This window comes from Labrus bergylta, chromosome 7, assembly GCF_963930695.1.
Source record: "Labrus bergylta chromosome 7, fLabBer1.1, whole genome shotgun sequence".
Lineage (NCBI taxonomy): Eukaryota > Metazoa > Chordata > Actinopteri > Labriformes > Labridae > Labrus > Labrus bergylta.
In genome coordinates, this window is record NC_089201.1 from 6,909,314 (window position 1) to 6,917,625 (window position 8,312).

The following is an 8,312-nucleotide window of genomic DNA, read 5'->3' on the forward strand; positions in this document are numbered from 1 at the left end:
AAATGGCAAACATTCAGAGGGATTCAAGTGAAAACACTTATTCATTGCTGTTTTCTAGCATTTTACAATCACCGAAATTATTCTAATGGTAAAAGATGGCTAACTAGCAGTAGCAGAGCAAACCGCAAGCTAAAAATTACTTTCGCCTACTCCGGAGTAGAATACAAAAAATATCTCCTAACACAGATGAATATCTTCGGGATATAAAAAATAACGCTTTAACATTACTACAACTACAACATTACTAAAAACGTCTTACTTACCTCGTCACTTGACATTTTTCCGTAATAAAGCTTTTACAAGGGAAATGTTACCGCTCACCGCTGGAGCTTGGAGCTTGACTCCAGCGGTGAGGGGGGTTGGACTCGGAGGTGTGTTGCTGGAGTTGAGAAGGAGGCTACAACATGGAGGAGGTGTGGCCAAACAGCCGTTTGTTTTGATTTCATGCTGGTGCTCAAGGGCGACATCTACTGGATCAAAAAATCGCATTTAAAGCCTTAAACTAGATAATTTCACAGGAACTGAATTATGATCAAAAGTTTTGTTAAGTTAAATATTTAAGTACAACTGGGGCGCGCTGGTGGCGCAATGGTTAGGGCGCACGTCCCATGTATTGAGACTCTCGTCTTGAGCGGTAGGCTCGGGTTCGCCTCCACCTGTGGCCCCTTTCCGCATGTCATTTCCCACTCTCTCTCCCTGGTTTCCGACTCTATCCACTGTCCTGTCTCTGCATTAAAGGCACGAAAAGCCCAAAATAAATCTTAAAAAAAAAAATATTTAAGTACAACTGACAACTGGTTTATCTGACTAGAAAGTTGTATTTCTTTGGAATAATCACAAATTTATCTCAACATATCTTTTTAAGTTCAGTTAACTTAAAATTTTAAGGCAGCCCGGACATTAACTTTTTAAAGTTATAACAACTAGTTTTTTACAGTGCATGGTGGATTCATACTTGGTCCATAATGCAATACAGTTTGACAAAGAGAACCGTCTTGACCGGCTCTTATGTGTAAAGTACATGTGATGGCTGTGCTAATAACTAGAAATTAATAGATTGGTTGAGAAGAGTTTCCATTCATGTTGATTTTCCTCATTACTTAACCCCTCCTGTCTCATTGCATCCCTCCTTTATCTCTTCGACATCGCTGTGAATCTCCACCGTCCTCTCTGATCCAGCGAGTCTCGATTTTCTTTAAGCAAATGGCCCGATTGTTTCAGCGCAATGGAGTTTACTTCGGATGTGTACACTGAAGCATGAACAGAACCTCAGGCAAAGCCAGGTATTGATTTTACCGTGATTCTGATTAGGCTCCCTGTTGCAATCGATTCCATACATCACCGAACTGCACGCTGAAACTGATGGTCCAAGATAGGATCCCATATTTGGTTTCCAATTAATTTATTTGTTGATAAATAAAGGCAGTTGAGTGGGCACAAGATCCCTCGGCATAAAAACATTTCAGCATGAGAGGCTCTCAACTGTCCACTCACATAGAGCATTGCATGTAACTAACACAGTCAATAACAGCACTTGATCATCGGGATTACATTTTATGGACCGCTAGATACTGCAGTCTGTTTGATAGCAGTATGAAAGATACTCCTCTCATCCAGCTTTTTTTTTCCAATGACGTTCTTATCTTATTGTAATGAGTGATGGGGCTGCTGCTTTGACAAGAAGCAGCCGGGGAAAATGTTACTGCACTGGAGGAGAGCCTGGAGGTCCTGATCTACACAAGTTATTAGAAATGTATTATTGATATTCATTATAGGCAAATATTTCAGACCTTATTCACATACTATATACTGCATTTGTTAGGTGTGATGATGATTTTTTTAATTCATGAAAACTATAAATATCTATTTTTTTTCTTTCAATTTTAGCCAATTATCAGAAAGTAGTGGAATATCTTGCAGTGGCGCTGCGTTAATGAAAATTTTCCCATCAACAATGGAACAGATGATTAATTGTACTGTAAAAAGCATTGTTTTCATTCTGGTAGTTGTTAGTTGTGATTTCCTGTTTTATTTTGTCAACTGTATCCTCCTGTTTCTCTGTTTCCTGTGTATTTTTCTGTTGATATTCCGGAGTTTAGTTTCTGTGTAACATGTTTAGTGTTTCTTCCTGCCTCTGTGTTTCCATTTAGTTTTGATTGTCCTGATTGTCTTTTTTAAGGGGGCTTTGTATGCCTTTATTTAGAGATAGGACAGTCAGAAATCAGAGAGAGAGTGGGGCATGCAGACAAGGACCCGCAAGTCGGATTTGATCCCGGGTCACCCACTTGGAGAGCTATGGCCTCGTACATGGGCAAGCGCACTAACCACTAGGCTACTGTTGCCCCTAAGCGTTTTATTCAAGTGCTCATGTTCACATTTTAAGATGTCAAACATTGATGGGGATAATGGTAAACATTACCACTGGTCCTGAAAGATTACCAGAATGCTGACATAAGAATTTAACGTGAAGCAGATTTTGCTGAAATTAAACACAATCTTAGCAGAGTCACTAGTGGCTGTGGACTAAATTGTCTTGAGCAAAGTTTTTTTCTTTTTACCTGAACTTTGATGAACTTTATGTTTCCACTCAAGAAACTTTTCTCTGCCTTTTTACTCAGTCATGCAGATTCAGATGGGCTTATAAAGGGAGGTGTTCTTTAAGTAGAGCATAATGACATTCTGGTTATTTGAAAATCAGCCTGTTTAATTGTGTGTATGGATCTTCATTTATACCAATTTATCCTACTTTTTTTTCTGATTATGCTGGAATTAGAGCGGTAGAATATTGCCCTGCTGCATCCATATGAGACGACCAAAATGCTATTTCATGGAGGATGGTTCTTTTAATCGAGGTACAGACAGTAAATAGGATTCACTGCGCTTTACCAATTTATACAAAAAAGAATGGAAAACTCAATAAAAGTCAAATGCTTCTTTATTCAAGAGAGTGTACTCGACAGCTCCACACTAAGCCTTTGAAAGACAATTACGTGTCAACCTTTAATTTATTAGGAAATAGATGATATTAAATGCTTATTATGTGGGTGATTAAGGAAGCCATTTCCTTTTAAATAGTCTGTATTAACATTTTTATGCTCAATCAACATGCAGATTGTGTTTCTGTCCTGCTGTTAGTGTTGAACGTGCAGCTCTTCCTGTTTCATTATTCTCAGTATGGCATCCATTTCAATGCTCTGACCTTGATCACAGACTTCAAAACTTTGTAATAGCATTTTTGTGTGTGTATATTTGTCTCATGTTTTGCACAGTGTAGACGTGCACAATCAACAAACTTACATGCGACTCAATGTCGGCTGTTGGACACAGCGGAGTGGCATGCGAGGATTGTTGAATGTTGGGGGGCGGGGCATCTTTGTAATGTCTGCCAAATGGTAGAGGAGTGATTTGGCTGTTGACTCTCTGTTGCCACTCCGAGATGCTGACATAATGGAATAGCTAACTGTGAACTCCCACCTTGATTAGCATGTGTAATTATAAATATGCTGCCGTAAGCGTAAAATCCGAGTGGAAGGAGGCTTTCTGGAAAGTAACGGTGTCTCTTTGACACTGAAGGGGCCTGTAATTGCCTCGACCACATGATCAATGACTGCTCAGCATTTGGCACTTGCATGAATCAGCCTGCCTCAAGGCTATTTGGACAAAATATGTCCAGTTTTAGGAGTTATATTTTTATTTTAGTAACTCATAATGATAGTTAACAACTGAGAAAGACCTCAGGCAATGCACGCAGTCATTAAACATTCCTTGAGCCAAAACTTTCACAGTATTTTAGCCCTTACACAACAACAAGTGACAATAAATAAATGAGAACAAATTATATTTAAAGTTCTGTGTGTATTTGTTTAAGGATCTATTGAGTCTCTATCCATGTTTGGGGCTGACTTAAACAGATGTGTGTGTAGGTACATGGCTAACATGTCAAAAAAAAGAGGATCATCCTCAAGAACAATGGTAGTCCATTAAGTGTGGCATGGTGGATGACAACCAGCGCTGAGCAGAAGAGCCCCCATGATACTATACACTCGGAGTAGCATGTCAGAGTGTGCTCAGCAGGACATGTGTACCTCTTCCCCTTGTCACTTTCCCTCCTCTCTATCCTTGATTTTGGGTGTACGACATGTATTCTGGCATGTCTATAAAACATGTGATGTGATGTTTGTATTTTCTGGCTGAGAGGGACAAAGCAAGGATCAAACGTTGTATGAGACATGAGAAAATATACTTGCATATTGCAGAAATCCAGTTCTCGAAAACAAGAAGAACTAAGTTGATATAAAACTGACTGCAAACATGTAAACATGTCACACACTCAGAAATAAAATAAACAAATCCAAATAAACAATGAATGATGGATGATGAATGAATTGCCTTATATCAATAGATAATAATCAATAGAAACAAAGTAAACAAAAAATATGTTTTAAACAATCTGATGTCCAAGTGTACCCCTTCTCCAATCCCCCAATTAGTATCTCCCAATTCTAGTAGGCAGGGTTTTGCATGTATTCCTGTCCACACTGCAGTTCAGAAGTTGGCGGTAACGCACCTATACGCTGTTAGCCAACCGCCAATAAACAACAGAAAAAGAAGAAGAAAAAAGAGGGCCATCTTTAGCAGGATTCAAGCCAGGGGAGATTGGATAAACAAATGAGAAGAAATGTAAGCATTACTTTTGACAGAATGTTTAACCATATCACAGAAGTATCACATTTATATCTGTGTACCCACACTTGAAAACTGCTGTAAATGAATGTAAGAGGTTGGATTGTTAGAACAAAAAGACAGTTTGTGGTGTGTGTTTTGTTTGGGGGAAATAAAACATCTAACAGTAGAATGTAAACCAAAGATAAAGAAATACTAACGCTGGTTTGCTGATGTAGCATCACAGAAAACTCTAATGATTAAAATTCTACTACAGTGTGGAGGGGGCTAGCAACATGTACGCCTGCAATGTTTTGTCTGTGGTTTTCAGGTCATTGTAAGGATGTTTTACTATGGATATTATGCTAACAGAGCTACGTTGTAGTTATTAAATGCAGATAAATTAGGAACAATGGAACAATGGCAGATTTGAAAGAACAGTCAAACCTTTAGCATCACTTTTTGTACTTTCTGTGTCTGTGCTCGTCTTTGCTTTTTCTCTACCGTGTCTCTGTGGATGCAGTACGCTGGAAACAATTTTAAGGTTGATGGCTCATCAAGAAGTGACAAAAGAGAAAAACAGTACACTTCATACGTTAAGGTTAAAAGGTGCATGGTGACACATTCAGCCATCCATCAAGCCATCCATCAGTCTAAGCAATGCAGCTAAAATGTCCTTTTTCATACCAATTTTGATCCTGCAGGATTCTGGGAGTATCAACACGTACCCCCCCTGGTATCATTGGGTGCTTTCAGGGGTATTTTTAAGGACTTGGAGCCAGGTTTTTCTGCCCAATATATTGTGGTTGCTTTTGACAAATATTTGCTGTTTTTCTTGTTATTTCATGCCATTTTAAGTATTGTCCTTATGAATCTTTTACTATCTTTGACGGCTCGTTGTTTGTCCAAAACCTTGTGAACTGTGCTGCCACAGTAGTTTAGTGTTAGGTTGTTGTAGCCTCTGGGAGTGACAGCCACCTTTTTGGGGCCTTCTCTTGTGGCCATATTAGCAATTAAAGACTTGCAGCCGAGGCTTTCTTTTCCAATTGTTGCCATGGAAGAGATAATAATAGAGCTGGGACCATATGCCTTTGTCCTGATTTAAATTTTTAAATTCTTTAGTGCTGATTTTATTGCGAATCTGAAGTATTGTGATGCAACATGTGTGTGGGTGCTGGGTGCAGTGGTTGCCTTCCAAGTACTCTCACTTGCTCACTTAATTGAGAACAGCTCTGAAGAAGGTTAAATGGACTTACCTAGCATGCAAGCGAACAGCAGCTAAAGCTAGCGAGTTAACATTAATCAATGTTCACGTCACCAGCTTTCTGCTATTTCTGTAAATTGATATGATTTCATGATAATTGATCCCAGAAAAATTATGTTTGCCCGCCCAAAATTCCTGATACTGTAGTGAATGTTTTGTTTACCACTCCGAGAGATGGACTAGATTGTTGTCATGCAGATATCTGTGTATGGAGAGCAATAAATTTTTTTTTTTTTGCTTCCAGTGTTCTATAATAGCAGCAGGTTGACCAAAGCCCACTGAAATGCTATATAATTATTATATAGTCTAATTAAAAATCGGAATATCCAGCATAAGACATGTAGATGGTATATTCTTATAGAAGCCTGATTAATGTCACAAAGTTGTCACAAAAATAAAGAGAGACTGTTTGATTATGATCCACATCGTGTCTGTGATTGCCAAACTAAGCAGGAGGAAAGGTTAGTGAGCAGCAGGAGGAGAGTTTCAATATTTAATGGTGTGGGCTCCTTGAAATTGTTTGAAATCCCCTTTTATGAACACAGGGAAGTACATACAAATTTCCCCTCGCCTGTCTTTGACAGTTACCTTCTGCTCCTTTCAGTCTGCCTTGTCGCGACCTTCACAAGTGCAGCAATGCTTTCTGATATTATGTCTATCCACTGTTAAAAGGCATTTTTTGTGTGTCATTCTGTGTTTTCTTTGCTTGTGGTGTCTATTGTTCTGTTTTCTACCATTTGTCTGCTATCTGCCTTTGGATTCCATTAGCACAGTGACAGAGACATGATTACAGCCAGCCCAGGTCTTTCAATACAGATTAAAAGTCATCTGTGATGTCTTTCATATGTCTGCCATCATACTGTCCTTCAAGTTATTGTCTGGGGGCTTATTCCCCCCCCCTGAGCTGTTGATATGGCTCGCTGTATGCTTCTGTCTATATTTTGTGCACTTTGCCATGGTGAATATCGGTATTTGACACAACTAATAAGGCCTTTCAATTTGATGGAATTCTCTCTCTCTCTCTCTCTCTCTCTCTCTCTCTCTCTCTCTCTCTCTCTCTCTCTCTCTCTCTCTCTCTGCATCCTGAAGCCTGTGTTTTCTCTCAGGGAGACGGAGCTGTTTGCTCTGGCGGTGGGTGGAGCTGAGAGACAGATTGTGCCAAACGAAAGTGTTGTGTTTGGCAGCACTCAGTTCCACTTCCAGTTCCTTTAGGTTATTAAATGCATGCTTGCAATGTCTACTTGTTGTGAGCAAAAGAAAGGTAAATAATTACTTTGCAAAATGATCATTTCCATGCATGATTTCCTGGTGATACAATTCAATTACATTGATAAGCAACTCCTTCAGAAACAACTGGAGCCTGATTTTAATTGAACAGCGAGTCATTTCTCATTTCCACTGATTTGATTGTCACACTCCTGAATTGCGTTTGATGATCCCACAAAACAAACCCAATGAGATAATCATTTCAAGTGTAATGCTGTACTTATTCTAGTCTAAAGGAATACAAGGGGTTTGCCACGCAGGTAAGAGAAGCTGTCAGTCCTAATCAGGCGGAGCCAGCAGAGCATTCAGCGCGAAGATGGGAAAAGCTGGAAAGCAGGACTTAATGGTTTTGTCTTTCCACATCTCTCCATGTGCCTGTCTGCATGCAATTAAGGGTCCTCTGGTGGCAGCATTCATTACTCTGTCGGCGTACCTGAAATGACTTCAGTTGAAAGCATTTACATTTCTGTGCACCTCTTACCCATAATGCTCTTGTATGGCTGGTTGAGGGAGAAATGACAAAAAACTGGAAGATTCGCCCTTTGATTGTCATTCCATCATAATCTAGTTGGTGTCCTACTGAGAAGGTGAGGATGATGTCACACTGACACACCTGCTTCTCTCACTGGGTGCATCTGTAACTGACCCTCACTGCCAGGGGCCTTCAGACACAACGTCTCAGCACAACTTTTGCTGATAATGACACCTGACAGCTACACAAATATAATGGCGTTAAAGGAAAAGAAGCTTCATGCCACAACATTTCTCTGTTTTAACTGCTGTATCTTTGTCAAATTAAGAGAAGTCAACCTCCAAAAAGGAGAAGCCAACAATATAAATCTGCCCCTTACATATTTTCTGACTGCTTACATGTTCCAAAGTTATCCCAGATTCATTGTGCTTAACATTCACCATTCATATGGGAATTCCAATAAAAGCTAACATAGCTATTTAGTTAGTTAGTTATGTTGCACTGCCCAATTTTATTTAATCTTACCCGGTAAAGAATCAACTTCAACAGAGTCAGTGTTTGAGTGGAAAATTTGTAGCAACTGACATTAAGCAAGCAGGGTGTTTGCTCTTTTTCCCAGTTTCCCACTCACTTTAATATTTTAACAGC